Raw genomic sequence first — 19,097 nt, 5'->3', positions numbered from 1 at the left:
TGGCAAAGTAGTAACTGTGTGCCATGAGGCAGTGATGCGGCTCTATTTAAAGGGGGTAACTATATCTGGTTGTAAGTAGTCCATTGGTGAGTTAGGGCTATGGATATTTTGGAGTTGGCTGCCTTGATAAGTGTGTCTGTATTCAACCCGGCAGTAGCTGTGTGCCCTTTTGCCTTGATCAAGTTTCCATTGTTCAAGTCTGTTGTCTAAAAGTGGCCTCTACATCCAACTGCCTAACTAACTCATTTTGCAATCTTCAGGAGGCTGGGTTCAGTTCTCTCTTTAGGGATAGGTCTGTCCTGCTAGGAGGGTTGTATGGGCTTCACTTTTCCATTCCTCACAAATGGCTACAGGAAACTGAGTGGCCTTATATACCCAAACTATGAGTCTTTCTTTCAGATTTCACCAGCGGCCTTAGATTTCCTGAATTGACTGCCATGTCTGCCATCTTCTCAGATTTGAAGAGCTACCTCTGACAGAACTGAGAAGGGTCTTATAGTTCAGTGTAGAGATATTCTGACCCCAGAGTTGGTGATCTTGACCTTTCAAAGTTTCAGCTCCTGTGTTGAGATAAAAATTTCAAGGACCTGGTCTAGAAAGGAGAATACTACAAGTGTATGCTGTATGGGAAGCACTCTTCTTGCACAAGGTTCTGTGTTCTACTACGGAGCACATGAGTGATCTGCTGTCTCTGGGTCCTTGCTTGTCCACCTTCAGGTGAGTAAGAGCCCTGGTGCCAACAGTGAACTCTCCAAGTCTGTCAGGTGGACACAGTGATCAGTGTGACTCTACTGCATTGCTACACTGACTTGACTTTCTAAGTTATCTGCACTCTCCATATCCTTAATTGGGATAAAACCTCATAAAAATAAAATATAATATTACAGACTTCTTATTTTTCTCCGTAACTAAAACGATTCTTATTTAGCTATTTATCCATAAACTTATTTCTACTCTTACTCTCTTGTATGTATTTCAGGTCAGTTGAAACCAACATGGACTCATTTAGTGTGGTATTGTTTTGCCACTTAAGCCATATTAGCTGCTTAAGAGCTGCCAGACTAGCTTTGCATCCTGTTATCACTAGATTGTAAACTCACTGAACTTGGGACAATTTCTTCTCCATGGTATGTTAAGGTTAGCAAAGTGTCTAGCAAGGTGCTCTGCACATAGCAGGTACCCCAAAACATTTACTTGTAGATTGTTGAATAAAGACATGAAGACACAGAATAAATGAATAGTACATGTGTTCACTACTTGAGTCTAACCACATCCTGTTGTTCATTTCCTAGTGAGACAGATATGTAAGTGATGTTTTTTTCTAGTGGGCTTGCTAGATAACAGGAATCTTGAGCTATCTATGTCCAACTTTTCCACCAAGTGTTTGGGGACACTTGGGCAACTCAGAGAAAGAATAAGATAGAGGAGTGGCAACACCTGCCCTACAGGTTTAAACTCTAAAATACAAATGTGCATGATCCTCTCTGGGCTTCTCATTTGTTAGAGTAAATATATTCTCCTATTTTGCTTTTAAAAATCTCCAAAACAACAACCAAAGGAATTATGAGTCAATGTGAAAAATGCTATAAAATGATACATTAAGCTTTTACATTTTCTTGCTCCAACTGATTTCAGTATAGAAGAAAAAAAAAATTAAACCAGCAGCCAAGCATTACAGAGGCAGGTAGAGGATATGACTAACTTAACTGGGTTGTTTGGAAAAGAATGCATAGAAAATGTAACAAATAGGCTCTAAATAAGATATATTGGTTATTGATATCAAACAAACTACCCCCAAACTTAGTGTCATGAGTCAAGGTCATCTAATTTCAAGGTGGGTTTGCAGATGTATCTGTGGTGAGCTGGGGAAGGGCAGGAAACGGTTGGGCTAGAATAGTGCCTGGTGAGTGGACTCAGCACTGCCCCGTATCATTTCTCTGGCTGGCTTTTCCTGGTTACTGTGGTGAGGGGAAATGTCCAAAAGAGAACCAGAGAGGTCAAGGGCTCCTGAAACCCAGATTTGGGATTAGCACATTGTTACTCCTGGTTCCTCCTATTAGTAAAAGCGAATTTCAAAACTATACTGATTCAAAGGAGAAATAGTTTCCAATTCTTTATGAAAACTGCAATCCATATTGCAAAGTATGGATACAAGGATGCCATTTAATTAAACTTGTTAATTCAATCAATCCATTAGACAGATAGGTGGATGGATAGACAGATATATAAGCTTTACACATATATATGTACCTGAACCAAAAAAACTATTATGTGATCTTGAGTGCAGATTGATTGTAACATAGTATACAGTGGCATCTTTGCCAGAGGTTTTTTTTTTTTTTTTTTTTTTTGTCTTTCACCTTAGGAGTTTATGACATGGTAATGAATCAGTGTAAAAAGAAAGCAACATTTATGTTATATACAATCCACAGTTATCAGAATCCATCATAAATTTATACTTTTATACATTAACTTTGGCATTGTGTTTGAATCTAACCTTTTTTTATTTGTAAAGATTTTATTTATTCATGAGAGAGAGGCAGAGACATAGGCAGAAGGAGAAGCAGGCTCCCTGCGGGGAGCCCAATATGGGACTTGGTCCCAGGACCCTGGGATCATGACCTGAGCCAAAGGCAGATGCTCAGCCACTGAGCCACCCAGGTGCCTTGGTTCTAATCTTTTTGAAAAGTAAATATATATTTATATATATATATAAAAAGCAAAAGTTCAGTGTTTTTTTTTTTAACTTTTCTGTTATAAAAGTCTGAATGAATTTATGTTTGGGTTAAGTTTGAGTTTATGTTTTATGATTGTACTTAAAGTATACACGCTATCTGAAATTTACAGGAGAGGACTCTGGAGAGAACTTCAAAAATATTAAATGGTTATCTCCCAGAGAGGCTTGGCTGAGAATGTAATTTCACCATATTCGAATGACATTTTTGAGGTGTTTAGACAAAAATGCATGTTTTGTGGCATTTACAGAATTTAATATTGGGAACCTGGGTGGTATACCTTTAAAAGGCACCCCCTTGAGAGGCTGAAAATGTAGTATTACAAGAAGCATCTAATATTGACAAATACATATTAAGACGTGAAAAGAAAAAAACAGTGGTTGCAAATACAAGCCCACAAAGAGAGTCACAAGGAAAAGTTACACATATTAATTTGAAATCAGGCTGCCTTTCACATGGGAAACTCTATATAATAGTTCTGGGAGAAAATAACATCATAACAGAATTCATTTATTATGGATGAGTGGTTAATAGTTAATGATTATCCCTAGTAAGACAGAGTAGGCGAGGCAATTTCCTCTGTCTGTCTGACACACACAAATCATACATTAGAAAGTATATACCTTAAACCTGTATTTCCATTTCTTTGACTCTTACTCCAAAATAATGCAAACAATAGAAATATTTCCCTGAAACTATTCATGCGAATAGTAGCAAAATTAAAAAATAGACTACATGTCATAAAATAAACACATGATCAATGTGTTGCCTCCACATAAGAGTGATATGCAATCTTTAAAAGTGATTATAAAGACTGAATAACAACACAGAAAAATCATACATATTGTGTTGAATTAAAAGTATTAGTAAAAATTTTAACTATACTGTGATAATTAATGGGAGGTGGTGCAATATATTGAAAAATGTTTAGGAGAAAATACACTAAAATTGTGCTGTAATTGGTAAGGATGTGCCAGATGAAATTCTTCACTCTTTTCTAATTTTTCCACATTAAATGTATTGGATTTGTAATAGAAGATGCATCTATACATAAAACAATCATATACCTATTTTTCCTACAGAAGTAAAGATAATGAAAGTGTAAAGAATGTAGATCAAAGAGAATAAAGGGAAGGGTATAGAACAAAATCTGTGTTCATGCCCCTCTTTTGTTTTTTCCAGACTATGAATAATTTCAGTAATTTAAAATATTAATATCTAATTGATTATATAAAAATGTTTTAATTATAGAAGCATACAAGGTGAAACTTTCTAAAAATAAATGCTTATTACAACATCAAAAATACACTCTTAGGGGCGCCTGGGTAACTCAGTGGTTGAGGGTCTGCCTTCAGCTCAGGGCATGATCCTGGGGTCCTGGGATTGAGTCAGACATTAGGGTGCTGGCAGGGAGCCTGCTTCTCCCTCTGGCTATGTTTCTGCCTCTCTTTGTGTGTCTCTCATGAATAAATAGTAAAATAAAATCTTAAAAAAATACACCTTTGGTGGTTTCAAAACGGCTGAGTATATTTTTAAAGAGCAAATTATCATAAGGAGTAACCACAGTATTGAAGCTCTTTCTTATGCCTGTAAATAACAAATGTTTCCCAGGTTTGAAAAGCAAAGACAATATTTTGCTTAATCTTGTATACTCTGGACAATTATCACAGTGCTTCAGTCTTCTGATCATTCAGTTACCAACCATTTACTAGCACACACTGTGTGCTGTACACTGTTCTAAAGAAGAGGATTCATAAGCACATGAGGTTCCTGTTTTCCTACAGTCTGAATGGCAGAGTGAGAGAAGAATCAATAAGGAATACCACATGTTAATAAATTCTGACAGGGATACTTGTTATAAAGACATTAAAACAAATTGATGGATACACAGAAAGACAATGAGGATTGCTTAAACTGGCAGATCAGGGGAGGCCTCATTGATAATGTCACATTCAAGCTGAGATATGAAGGAAAAGTGGGACCAAACATGTAAAGATCTGAGCAGTGAGAGTAGTACTTCAAAACATCACATTGGCAAAGTGAGACATTATGCTCAATGCATTAGGAAGTCCTGGGAGGTTTTAAGCACAAGCATGATATGGAATGATTTGTGTTGTCAAAAATCCATTCTTACTGCTATGCAGAGGAAAGATTCTAAGGGAAAACCTGGCAACAATGAGATTAATAATTGGTATGTTACCAATATATCAATTGCACTAGAGTAAAAAAGTTATTCTAGAGAAAGCAGGTGGATTTGGGAAATATTTTCGGAACAAAAACAAGAGTTTTTCCTTGCTGATCTTTTGCACATGGTGTATAAGGGAAGATAAATATTGGCATGACTCTTTGGCTTTGAGCTTTAACTGGTTGAGTAGTGATGTATTTATTTGATGAAGACTATAGTCAGAGGAAGAATTTCACTGGGATGATGATCCAAAGTGTTGTTTCAGACATGCTGAGATATCTAGTAAGCATTCAAGTAGATATGTCAAGTATACAACTTGCATCTACATATATCTGGGACACAATGGAGTCTTTTTCAGATTAAGGTGTCAATGTCATATAAATTGTATATTCAAAGCAATAGGATTTGGGATTGGATGAGATCACTTAAGCAGATAATGTAGGAAAAGAAGGGTAGAGGTCCAAGAATTAAGGCCTGGTAATTTCAACATCAAGAGGTTTGAGCTGGTAAGATATCAGCAGGGAAGGCTGAGGAAAAATAGCCATTTATGTAAATAATTTCACAAGAAGGAAGCAGTCATCAGATAGATCAAAGATTGTTCTTGAATCAAGTAAGATGTTGAGTGTAATGTTAACTTTAAAAAGAAAAGTTATTTTACCACAAAAATGGGTTTATTTAAGAGCAGCAGAGAATTGCAGTTTGGGATGTGCAAGCTATGGCAAAGCCAGAGGCTAGTCCAACAAACAAAGGAGAGGAGTCATTTTATGAAGAAGGAGAAACTTGGGAGGCTTTGTTTTGAATGAAAGTCCACTGGATAAAAGTAGGAGTTCAGGGTTTTTTTGTTTGTTTGTTTGTTTGTTTTTGGCTGAGTTGTAGGGGTAGTCAGTTTCTCATAGGAGATTCAGTGGTTTTGTTTTTTGTTTTTTGTTTTTCCCTCCTGAAGTCATGTAATCGACAATTCTTCCTGTACCTGACATTGAGTGGTACCACTCCACATTCTTGCCTTCAGATTTTACTTTAGTGAGGTCTCCCTTTATTAATTTTCACAAATGTAAGAACAGAATGATGACCACTGGATTCAGAAATAGAATATAGTTTGTTGACTTTGATAGAGAAGTCCAATTAGATAGGTCTAGAAAGAAAATGATGTAATAAGTGAGAAAAATAAACTAAATGAGACCATTTTAGACACCATTTCCAAGAAATGTTTCTCTAAATAATTGGGTAATAGTGAGGTATCAGGATAATGATTATTTATTTTTATTTACATGTGTATATAAACATATGTGAATACACTCATGCATATACACATGCATGTGCATCCACAGATACACATAAATAAAAGGAGATACTGAAGGATATATGTATGCCTAATATAAAGAATGTATATTACTAGGCATTTTAAAATATTTAATGTGATATATAGGCTAAATTGGCAGTATATTCTTTAAGGATTGCTTCATTTTTTTATCATTGGTTAGCAACCTGCTACCATGCAGGAACTGATGACCTGTGAAAGGACTTCCATAGTACTGAAACCATGAAGTGGAATTTCCACATACTTGTATTTAAACTCTATTCACTTTGATGTGTTTTGAATAAAGCAATATTCCCTGATTGATTTTAATGAACAACAACAACAAAAACCACTCTCCAATACACTGTCTCTGTCAGAGAGGCATGAAAGAGATGTCCTAGAAATGGATCAGCTTATCATACACTGAGCATTTTGTGAACAAGGCGCTGAGCTAGGGGCTGGCTGTAAACCTTACTAAGCAGGTTGCCTTATTTCTGTTTTAAAATGAAGATACCGACTCAAAAAGGTTAAGTAACTTACCCAAGTAACAAAAGTAGCATTTTTTTTTTTTTTTTCTGAGCAAGTTACACTCAATAAATAAAGTGCTCAGGGAGTCATTGTCTAAAATGACATCTTACACATGAGGAACCATAGTTTATACAGCCCAATTTCCTAAGTTTCTCTGACTTCTACTTGTTACCTTCCTTAACAGAAAAATCAAACAAATATAACTGATGGATTTTGTACTTCAGCTACTTTGAAGTCATTGGAGTTCTGCAATCCCATCCACCTTTTTCCTGTAACTGAAGTCAATTGAACTCAAGTAATACAAAAACAAACACAAAGTCCTCTAGATTTACCTGATTATAATTCAGCAAATTAGAAAACCTTAGCTGAAGGTGGTCCAGTTGCAAATGACAAAAATCAGAATCTCATGCTATTCCAAGAATTGAAACAGAAGACCTGCATAGTCCTGCCTCCTCAATATCCTCCTGACCCTGTTTTGAAGGACTCTCTTAGCAATGTTTTCTACATTTTGGAATCTTTTTTCCCCCCAACAAACTTAGCATACTATTAGGAAACATATAAAAGAACAATTTTAAGTAGGATCCGATTCAGAAATAATTGGCAATAGATAGATAATACCTCGTTGTACTTGACCATAAGAAAATATCAGCTCAAAATAATGAGATATTGAAGCCATTGATTGAAAGAGTCAGATGTGGATATTGGGTTATCTCTAAAAGGAAACATAAATATAACACAGAAATAGAAAAATATGTTAGTAAAAACCAGATCACCCACGTTATCTATCCAGTCTTGAAATTAAGGCATAGAAATAGTGATTAAGGGATACTCCATCAATAATATTACGTATTTTTAATAGAAATATACAAAGGTATTAAGATTTTACATACAGGACTTTTTTGGGTATATGACAATTCAATCAGATTCACATGAATTTTATTATCACCATTTTACATATGATGTCAAGGTAGTTCAAAATAGGAGGCTTATGTAAATTATACAGAAGGCCAGAGTTTCATATATAATGATCATTACTCTAGATCATATTGCATGGAGATTTTGCTTTACATTTCAAACTCTCCCATTCAAAGGACCTCAAATTATTTTCAGAATATTCCACAAGCTAATGTTGTCCAAGATTCCTATACTGTGAGGGATGGGCTGGGTGGGGATTGTATTCTAATTTTAGAAACAGAGAAATTGAATGATCCGGTAACCATTCTAAAGTATTAAATTTTCTTGTGAATGTAATGCTTCATATACTGTATGGTTCTGATGTTTCATATTCATATTTTACTATTTTACATTTTTGAATTAAAAAAATTTAAAGCTTTTATTTATTAGCGAGACAAGAGGAGTAGGGGGAGGTGCAGAGAGAGAGAGAGAGAGAGAGAGAGAAGAAGAAGCAGACTCCCTGAGGATCAGGGATCCCCAAGAAGGGGCTAAATCCCAGGACCCTGGGATCATGACCTGAGGGGAAGGCAAACCCTTAACCTACTGAACCACCCAGGAGCCCCTAGGTTTACATTTAAAAATAATAATTTAAAACAATAAAATTTTACATTAAATTTTTTTAAAAAAAATCTGCTCCAAGGGTGACATTTCTTAAAACATTTATTTGATTGATCTCCAGCATATCTGCACCTCGGTTTTCGTCATACTTTATTTATCTGAAGCATCAGACGTTAGACTGCATTTAGTTTTCATCATTTTAATTTCTATCACTGGTCACACAACTTGATGAAGAAAAATATGGAGTGGATTTTGGTTCTTTAAAAAAAGACATCAAACTAACATAATCTTACTGGGACTGACAGTTCAAATTAATCAAATGCTTTCTCTCTCTCTCTCTCTCTCTCTCTCTCTCTTCCTGGCAAAGAGAGAGGGAGGAGGAGAGAGACAGAGAGAGAGACAGAGAGACAGAGAGACTCTGCATTACTGTCAATCAATGCTTAGAGAATCTGTTCCTCTAGGTCTGAATAATCAAGTGCACGTTTTTAATTAGTAGCATCTTTGTACTCTGGGACTCATTTAAATGCTCTTATTTGGTGTGTTAAATTTCTGCAATTATTCTTGCTTTTACATGTCTGGAGAAAATAATTCAAACAATTGAATCAACTGGAATAAGCGAGAATTAAGTACTGCGGGGAGATGCCTCTTCGCTGGCAGGGGAGGGTGGCACCTGAGGAGTTAGCTCTGACACAACAAAGCTGATTTTCGTCTTATGACAAAAAAACAGCACTTTCTGAAACTTCCTTGTACGGATGGCACATACTCGTTTGTGCGGACAAAAGAAGCAGGTGTTCCTCTACATTTGTTTAAGGAAAAGGAACATTTCATCTACCACAATCCTGAGAAATCCGCCTACTTTCACACGGATGGTAAAGCAAAACACGCCCTTCCCAATTAGCCTCAAGTAGCAAACATTCCGCGTGGGTTTGTGTATGTGAGACCGAAAAGCTACATCGGGCACGGCTGCAGACACCCGCACCTTTCCCCGGCCTGTGGGAGTAAGTTGGCCCCGGGCTGCTTCCCGCCGCGCGTCTCCTCCCCGCGCAGCTGCACACAGGGTCGGCGGCCTGCAGTCGCCCAGCCGCGGCCACCGCCGCCCGCCGCGGGAGCCCCAGCCCCGGCCCGAGCCCGAGCCCCAGCCCCAGCCCCAGCCCCAGCCCCAGCCCCGGCCCGAGCTCCAGCCCCAGCCCCGGCCCCAGCCCCAGCCCGAGCTCCAGCCCCAGCCCCGGCCCCAGCCCCAGCCCCAGCCCCGGCCCGAGCTCCAGCCCGAGCCCCAGCCCCAGCCCGAGCCCCGGCCCGAGCCCCAGCCCCAGCCCCAGCCCTAGCCCGAGCCAGCCTGAGCCCCAGCCCCAACCCGAACCCCAGCCCGAGCCCCAGCCCCAGCCCCAGCCCCGGCCCGAGCTCCAGCGCGAGCCCCAGCGCGAGCCCCAGCCCGAGCCCCAGCCCCAGCCCCAGCCCCAGCCCGAGCCCCGGCCCCAGCCCCAGCCCCGGCCCGAGCCCGAGCCCCAGCCCCAGCCCCAGCCCCAGCCCCAGCCCCGGCCCGAGCTCCAGCCCCAGCCCCGGCCCCAGCCCCAGCCCGAGCTCCAGCCCCAGCCCCGGCCCCAGCCCCAGCCTCAGCCCGAGCCCCAGCCCCAGCCCGAGCCCCGGCCCCAGCCCCAGCCCCAGCCCCAGCCCCAGCCCGAGCCCCAGCCCCGGCCCCAGCCCCAGCTCGAGCCCAGGCCCCAGCCCCAGCCCCAGCCCCGGCCCCAGCCCCAGCCCCAGCCCCAGCCCCAGCCCCAGCCCCAGCCCGAGCCCCGGCCCAGCCCCAGCCCCAGCCCCAGCCCCAGCCCCAGCTCGAGCCCAGGCCCCAGCCCCAGCCCCAGCCCCGGCCCCAGCCCCAGCCCCAGCCCGAGCCCCGGCCCAGCCCCAGCCCCAGCCCCAGCCCCAGCCCCAGCCCGAGCCCCGGCCCGAGCCCCAGCCCGAGTAGCCCCGGGGAAAGGACGGTAGCGCTGCGCAGCCAAACAGTGCAAGTCCAACGAAACCACGGACTTTTCGTGTGAATAAACAGCCTGTCAGTCTGCTTTTCATTCCCAAGTGGTCCCCGATCAAACGCGTTTCCGCTCCCGAGGAACAACTCGGGGTCCTCCGCCGCTGCTGGGGCCTCCCGCGCCCGCCGCCCGCAGGGCCTAGGAGAGCGCGTCGGCTCGGCCGGCGAGGACCGCTGCAGACCCACCAGCTAATCCGAAATGCAAGCGCAGGAGGAAGACGCAGCGGTTAGGACTTCCCGGGTGCTGCCAGAATCGGAGCAAAAGGGTTCAAGGAAGGGAGGCCGGGGACGGGCGACAGCCCCTCTCCCACCTCCCTAGAGAATATAGTGTTTCGCTCCGCCCCCCCCTCCCCCCCCCCCCCCCCCAGTAATTCTTCCCCTAATTTCCTCCCAAGTCTACCAACAGCGTCCTGGCGCTGAAATCTTCACTGCATTAAGGCCAGAGCCTGAAGGGGGGTGGGGGGTGGGGGGGGCTGTGTTGCGCTACATCCTCCCTCTTCCAGGGTGGATGAGATTTGGATCAGTTTTCCAACAGTTTCAACGTTCTGTATTCCAGTCCCCCAGCCCACAGCACTCGCATCTGCACGCGGTGCTCAGTGCGGGTGGCGAAGCCCCCGGTGACCGCCCCGGGGACCACCCACGCAGACCCTTCCTTATGCTTGTCATCAGCCGGTTGTTAACAGCGGGTAGAACGGGCAGGGGCGGGGGCACTGTGCAGAGCGAGAGCGGAGGGCCTGGAAGGCCTGGGGACTCCGGGCCAGAGAGGCTGGGGGGCGGCGGGGGCGGCGGAGGGGAAATGCGCTGAAAACCCAGGCAACAGCCCGGCGGGGTGGGCATTGTTCCGGCCCGAAAAGGGCGGAGATGGTCGAGCCCGCCCGCTGACTTTGTGCATCTCTTACTCTATCCTTTGTGGAATCAGCCTCTTCCCGCTCCCCTGCCGGAGCCCGGGCCGTGGGCGGCTCTCGAGCACTGCCCTGGGAATGCAACCCCCGCGGCTCGCGACTCGCCACCCGGTTTCTCCAGGCTGCGGGAGCACTGACGCTCGCGCGCGCCGCGTCCGGCTGATCCTCTTAGCTGCTCTGCAACGATTCCGAGCCAGTTCAGCAGCGTTTTAGAAGGTAGCAAAGACGAGATGCTTTTTCTTTCCTTTTTCTTTTTCTTCCCCCCCACCCCCCGCCCCGTCCTCTCGTTTTATTTATTTATTTTAAACTAACCCGTCATTTCTTCTTGGAGGGTCCAAGAAGAGCCCACGACCTCTTTACTGTGTCTAACCCAGGGATTTCAAACGGGGCTTTTCAGAATTTAAGTGTGGTCGCCCTAATTGGTAATCAAGATTGTGGAGTCGTTCAAAATAACCCTTTCCATTTTCTGTAATTAGAGACCAAAAGAAACTCTGGATTTTCCACGATACATCATCTATATTTATTCATATTCTCTCTCTTCCCCCTCCCTTCCTCCCCCCCCTTCCTCGTGCGCGTGTATGCGCGCGCTGGTGCGTGCGTTTCCTTTTATTTCTACATTAGGAAACTCGTTCAGGGATGAACTGAACTGAAAAGTGAGGAGAGGCTCAAATCTGATCTCTAACGGATTCCTTCCTCTAATGTCAGATAATGCCCGGAAACGTTGCCACCAAATAAGTAGGAGAGCATTATTTTTGAAAAGCAGTTAACCCCTACCAAAATATAAAACGCCAGAGGAAAGAAGGTGAGACTGGAAGACAAGGAAGCCCTTTGCGGTCGCTGGTGGAGGAAGCGCGACTCTGGGGACCGGCTGGGTTCCAGTCCGTGTGCTTCAGCACCGGAGGGGATGGACAGCGTCTCCGGCCTGGGCTGCTGCCGCCCGGACACAGCGGAGCTGCCGTCGCCGCCACTGCCGTCGCCGCGGGCATCTGGGCTCCCTGCTCTTCGCAGCTAGAAGGAGGTGCCGCCTGACACCCCTTGCCCCCCCTCCTTCCTTGATAGACGAAAACCCTCTTTATCCACCTGCTATAGCTACCATACAGGGCTCTGAGGAGTCCTCTTGTTCCACAGATTAAACTCTGAGCAACAACTTCAAGAATAATTCTCCGTAGGGTGTTGGGAGGAATGCAAGCTGGAGAGTGAAGTTGAAGTTCTTAGAGGCTCCGAAAAACCATGGGCTCTGCAGAAGGGGTTGAAATACTCAAAGGCCCACACTTCATGAAATAAACAGAATGCTCACCAGAGGGTTGCAACTATTTTGTAAATAGCTTTGTGAGAAGAGATTTCAGATCTACTCACATCCCCACGTTAGAGAAACTGAACGACTTCTAATTCCTTTACTTGGCTGGTAAGTGATAATACTATTACTTCTATTTATTTACAACTCTAATGACTTTTTAAATAAAGGTTTTAGCAGAAAGATTGCAATGAGTATGATCTTGCCTTGTGGATTAAGGAGTAAATAATTTTATTTTTAAATGATTGTTCCTGCAGCATGATCTTAGGAAACCTCTTGTCTCACAAAATAGGATATTTTACTTCTCTGAAGCCTCTTATGTGACAAGGATATTAAAAATAATGTGTATTACCTTATATGATTATAGTAAACTCTTGTTTGGGTATTTTACTTACTGATGATCTGATATCTTTTTTTGAATTTGTATGTGTCTTTTTTTTTCAAAACTAGTATAATCTGGCATTTTGTAAAAGGGTTTTTTTTTCTTATACATGCACTTTAAAGTGATCTTGTCTGTGTTATGTAGTATTCAAGACCCAAAGTTACAAGTACAGATGGTTTAGCAACCTTTTTTATTATATTTTATATGATTATAATTTGCCAAATCATGTATAAGAACAAACACATGCATACATACACGCTTGATCCTTCTCTCTTCCCCAGACCCTGAGTATACTTACACCTGTAGAATCTTACCTAAAGAAATACACACATGTTTACTTAGCATAGTCTTTCCAGCCTTTTAAATCTTAAGACTGCTTATTCAAACCAGATCTGCCAGAAGGGAGAAAATGAGAAGCTTTAGAGTCCCTTTTTAGGAGAGCTGGCTTTTGATATCATTCTGACTTCTTCGTTCTACAAGATGCATTTGTTAATGAAATCCAAAAAGCGATAGGCCAATAGGTCCTTGACAAACCATAAACTTTAAAGTGTTAATTAAATCTGTCTTCTGTTGATTCTTACTTCTAGAGTCTTCCCCTGGAGCTTTCAAGTACAATCTTTCACAGTGACCTTGATAAGCATTCTGCTTTAATAAAAAGGGTTCATGGGTAAAGGCAGTTACACAAATTTATAGCGTATGCCTGACATCTCACTAAGAGGTTGATCAATTCCAATGAGAACATTCAATTCAGTGGAAAGTGTTGACTTGGAAGTATGGACTTCTACAGTCATGTAAATATTGGGGATGCTATATGCATGCCTAACACTGTGGAAATAGTTTGTCCCTTTAAAAAATTATAGTTCTTTAGGTTTCCCTTTTAATTTCATAGTTCATATATAACTGATATAAAATGCCTCTAATACATATCCATACCTACACTCCTCAGTTTCAACACAGAAATCAACTGAGGCAGTTAAGATGGTATTTATTGTTTTCCATTGGCTCAGAGTGGCAGTAACCCTCTGAGGAAAAATCATTCTTAGCTGTCACTTACTGCTTACCATGAACCCGCCTGCTTGGGAGAAAGGGAGCAGAGGCATCTATGTCATTGAGCTCCTTGAGGGCTATTTTGTCCTATATAGGTCAGAAATGATAATCTGAGAAAGAGAAAATGTATCATTGGTGTGGATTCCTTCCCAAGAGACCTAAAATGTGCTTCTAACACAACCTGATTTTTTTTTTCCAATCTGAGAGATGTGGAAGTGAAATTACTACATGGAATGATTAATCATGTTTTAAGAGAATCACAACATATTGTTCGATTTTTATTGTGGTTTTCAAATAACTGACATAGAGACTCCCCTGGTTGGCAGAGCATAAAAAGAAAGCAGAGAATGTATTTCAGGAAGCATGGCTGTTGGTTTGTGGCCGCAATACCTTCTTAGTGGTAGAGGGGGCAGGCTTGTCCTATATGTGGCTGAACTGCACAAAATAAAAGTTACCTTTGCCTAATTCCTCTGGAGATTTAGTCAAAGAAATAAATAACTCAAATTCACCCATCTAAGCTCAGGCAATGTGCATGGGAGCTTATATCAATCCGTATTCTTGGGGAAATGTCATTACAGTGAGATAGACTTTTGCAGACCAATTTAATGCCTACCTACATGCTAATATCTAACTGTCCTCTACTCAAAAAAAAAAAAAAAAAAAAAAGTTGTTGAGCTAATAAATCAAACCTTCTTTTGTACAGAGTCACCTGTCTTTAAACAGAAATCAATAGTTTATTTCAGAATATCCATATTTTATTAAAGTAAGCTGTTTTGATAGTTATTTTGGTCTGTAACAGAAAAAAAGATGCATGCGGTTTGGCCAGTACCAGACAGAATAATTCAACATCCTGTCTCCTTGGGGATAAGAGGGGGTTGGTAGGGATAAGTATTGTTGGCTGTTGCTTAGATTTAAGATTCAAAGGATAAAAGTGAAATAAGACTGCATAATCACAAAAATGTAAAGTGTATTTAGGACAGAAGGTAATTCACAGTGAGCCCTGGAATCTGTTTAATTGCTTTCCTTCTCTTAATAAGAAATAGTTGAGAGTCAGACAAGGAGTTCTGCCCTCAATCTTTAAATTATGAATTACTCTAAAACTACTTCTTGGTAAACTTTTTCTGTAGGCCATCTAAATATTAACTTGCTATCCTAATGCAATTACTGATACCATGATATCATATTGGATTTAAATATCCTTAGTTTGCCTTTGGAATTGTTGCCTGAGTGTGAAACAAGTTATATACATATTTATCAAAACACATTAGAAGTATGAGATGATTATTATTGGAACTTAAGAAGGCCCCTGGTAATTGATTTTTATTTTTGTACCACTTAAAAGATATAAATTCCAGGCAAGCAGCCACTTATTCATCCAATTCTAACAAGCGTGGCAAAAGCCACTCGTGAAGAAAAGCATATTGTAAGTCATAAATTATTTATATAGTCATCTCCACCTCTCCAGGACCCTGTACAGTGAGTCATAGAATAGCACTTAAATGGAAAGAGATCTCTTATTTAGTATATTCTTTCTGTTTGGCTTAGCAGAATGAGTTTTACATGGCATGTGTTGAAAGAACAAACACACTGCAGTATAAAATATGTTATGCATCATGATGTAGCAGAGCAAACACTGTTTAACAGTTAAAAGATCAAGATTCTTGAACTGCTTGTCATTAGATCTTGGACAAGTCATTCAACCCACTAAAACTTAATTTTTCTTCCCTAAAAGAGGATATTTCACCTACCAGTTAAGGCAAAATGCTTTATGTATGACTGACACCTAAATATCTGTGGAATGAATGAATGGATGTCTACTCTATGAAAGGTTGGAAAGTATGATATGATGCTTTTGAGAGCATTTTGGAAATCTGAGTGCGGTATCTTTGAATTATTATAAATAATCTCTGATAGCATTAATTCCTTCAATCATTGAAAAATCCCCTGCTGATTACTGTACGGTGGGTATGTCCTTTATATTTAAGAACTAAAGAATATTTTCCTGTTAACTCAGCATCAATTTTCATGTATTTTTTAATTGAATCGATAATAGAATGCAGGTAGGACTGGTTTAAAAATATTTATTACTCAAAATTGACACCATGTTTTACACTAAATAGTCAAGCCAAGGTCAGCATGACTTGAGTTCACTTTAATTACTTTGATTTTGACCATAAATGGATCAGTCACTGCCTTTGTGTCATCATTTTCTGGTCTGTAAAGGAAGAATGGTATTATTACCATTGAGTTACATTATGTCAATAAGGAAACTCATAGAATTAAATGGACTTTAAAACTGAAAATATAACAGTACATATTGAAAGCATTAGATTTGTTTTAGGGCAAGTGAGGATGGAGAGAAGTGTAGACAACATGGACTAATCCATGGAATTGTCCTGAAAATGCTGTGAAGATTAGTCCAAAGCTTAGATTCTGTTCATGGACGTCTTCAGGAAATCTCAGTTAAGCAACATTTCATTGCTTGTTTTCTTTCTTGGAGTTTTAAAAGTGACTATGATTTTTAAATGCAATTTTTGAATATGTGGTCTTTACAGATTTCTGTAGTATCACTAAAAATATTATGATAGAATGTTTAAGAAATCTAGATTGTTGTGATGAAAATTATGAAATAACCTAATTAGTGATAGACGTTAAAGATTTTTTTTTTGGTCTTATTTTTTATCACTTGCCAAAAGGGAAAAAGGAAATAAACAACAAAGAAAGAAAAATGGGCAAAGAACAGGTAATGAATGATCATAAAAATAATCTCATGTGACCAAGAACTTTATCTTTGAATTATCACTGTGAAGCTTATTGAATATATTCTATACAAAATGTCAGAAAATCATTTAGATTTTCATAAATTTAGTCTTCAAATTATCAACAAACTAAAGTAATAGTATTTTCTTAAAAGAATCATCAAATCAATGCATTAGAATAGTAGCTAATTCTTTATCACTTCATCACATTTAATGCACATACCTGCATAAATTCTAAAATTAAAATTTATAGTTAGTTATAACTACATTTCTGTTTATCAAATACATTAGCAGTTACTCAACATTTCAAAGAGCTGAAGATTTAATTTTTTTTAAAGGAATAAATGCTTACTTGATAAACTGACTAAATAAATTCATAGATAGTAGGAATCTTTTAGAAATGATACCAGAATTTTAACAATAATGTTATTCATATAAGACAATTGAAAAAAATAATGCATTCTCTTTAAATCTTCTCAGTGGACCCATGGTAAGAAATAAGTTAGCATCTGAGATTAAGAAATTTAATAATGTTGATAAGAAAAAAAGTGTAAATTACATGGTTAAAAATACACTGAGTACATGGGAAGGCTAAAATATGGTTTTCTCATCAACTGATTACGTGATCTTAGTTAAATCACTTTATCTTAACTTAATAGATGATCTATTTTCTTGATTCTCTTGGGAAATCATTATCATGTCTATTAGAAAACAAACCCAGGAAAACCTACAGGTTTAGTTAAGCTCAAAACTTTTCTTCTGCTTCCCTCTGATCGTTTTTCTCGAAAACATTCCTATACTCTTATGGTGGAAAGTGCGTGACATTTGGGGTCAGTTGAATCTTGGTATAGAATCTCATTAGCTGTACAAACTTGAGCAAAGGATGTAAACTCTGAGTCTCTTCATTTTCATATGTAAAACAAAGAAAACTTCCATCTCAAATGTGGTTGGGAATGGGTTATGTAACAGGGCATAGAGAATGGCTTGTGCACTGCCTCTACCCAGAAGGAGATTGGTCAGGTTGGTATTTGTTATTACTTAGCCTGTAAGGTCAATCTGCATCTGATGTCTCTCACTATAGCCCAATTTTCTCTTATTATTTCTCCAAAATAAATTTCCCATTTTGTCTTTCAAAGTGTAGTATGCTCATCGCTACCTAGTTCTTTACTTCATACTCTGTCCTAGACCGTTTCTTTTTCTGTTTATTTATCCAAGCCTACATTTATTTGCATAGATTGTAAAATAAAATGCCTACTGGGCTTAGGCATGTAAGCTAATGAGTGTGGCTGGCCAGTACAGCCTGCAGCAAACTACCGAAAGTAAGCCCCCCAAGAGGTTCCGGACTCTCAGCAATCCTCAATAAAATCAAGATCTGGGAACTGAAAGCAGAGTTTGTGTGAAATCTCAATTTCAACTAATTTAACTTTTAAGGTTTTTAAATAGAACAAATGTGCTATATGCTGGACTCTGTTCACAGGATGCCTTTGGTTTTGTGGCATCCAGAACCATTATTTTTCTGCTTTCAGTGGCATCCGTTAAAGCTGACATTCTTAGAGTCATTTACTAGTCCTGTTTTTATCTAAAAATAGGAGAATGAACCATGACTTGGCAAAAACCCTCATCTTAATACCTTTTAGAAGTTTACAAGAAATAAATATCAAATAATGTTAAGTGGCTGAGGTGAAGTAGATACACTCCATTTCTTTTATGGTCAAAAATATTGTGGGGGAAAAATAGTCCATAGAATAAACAGGAATGATGATAGATCAGCAATATTTCATAACGTATTTATTCCAACATCTTTTCTCACCACCATCTTTCTTTCCTCTTATACATGTGACAGCAGCAATAACCCAGATGTTAACCTTGACTAAACTGTTACGTTCAGAAAAAGAAAGATAATAAATTACTGACTACTATCTGTTAAGTATATAACAGTTCCTCTATCCCCAAATAAAAAATTTGGTGCATTCTTCAGGTAAATGGGAACTATATTATTGGATAGAAAGAACAGCAACTGTCCACTGTAATATTATTAGACAATCTATCAAAGATTTCTAAGTCATTTAATGTATCTAATGCTGACAGAATGCTCAGCAAAAGTAGGCTCCTAAGCTTATTGTTTCTCTAAAAGCTTGCTTTTCTAAGAAAACATTTTTGGATGAAATGTACACAATGTGACCTTCAATGTAATTACTGCACCAAAGCTTTGTGAGTGTCCTTTTTACTTTATCACTCAAAGATGTATAATATCAAAAGGACGTAAAAACAGAATAAGGAAAAGAGACCAGTGTAGATAATAGTACTTCTTTCTTCTTGGAGAGTGTTTTTTTTTTTTTCCCAACATTTTAAAGTAATATACCCTCATTTATCATCCGGCTAGCTTGCTCCAGTTTCACTAGACTATTTATCTTTTTTTCCTCTGGTCCA

The 19,097-nt window shown here is 40.0% G+C and overlaps 1 protein-coding gene across 6 annotated transcripts in view; it reads left to right on the top strand.

Annotated features, from left to right (window-relative positions):
* The first annotated feature begins 11,109 nt into the window (after positions 1 to 11,109).
* SNTG1 (syntrophin gamma 1) overlaps positions 11,110 to 19,097 on the top strand; it is an 818,827-nt gene continuing 810,839 nt past the window's right edge. For 2 of the 6 annotated variants that reach the window (XM_077876980.1, XM_077876977.1), the window contains exons 1-2: positions 11,113 to 11,401; positions 11,807 to 12,590. The gene's annotated coding sequence lies outside the window, so the exon portion shown is untranslated. Of the gene's footprint in view, positions 11,402 to 11,422; positions 12,591 to 19,097 lie in introns of those variants that run through there. The other 4 variants (XM_077876982.1, XM_077876979.1, XM_077876981.1 and 1 more) reach the window with 4 other exon arrangements.

This window comes from Canis aureus, chromosome 28 (assembly GCF_053574225.1).
Source record: "Canis aureus isolate CA01 chromosome 28, VMU_Caureus_v.1.0, whole genome shotgun sequence".
Taxonomy (NCBI): domain Eukaryota; kingdom Metazoa; phylum Chordata; class Mammalia; order Carnivora; family Canidae; genus Canis; species Canis aureus.
This window is presented reverse-complemented; position numbering and strand designations above follow the sequence as displayed.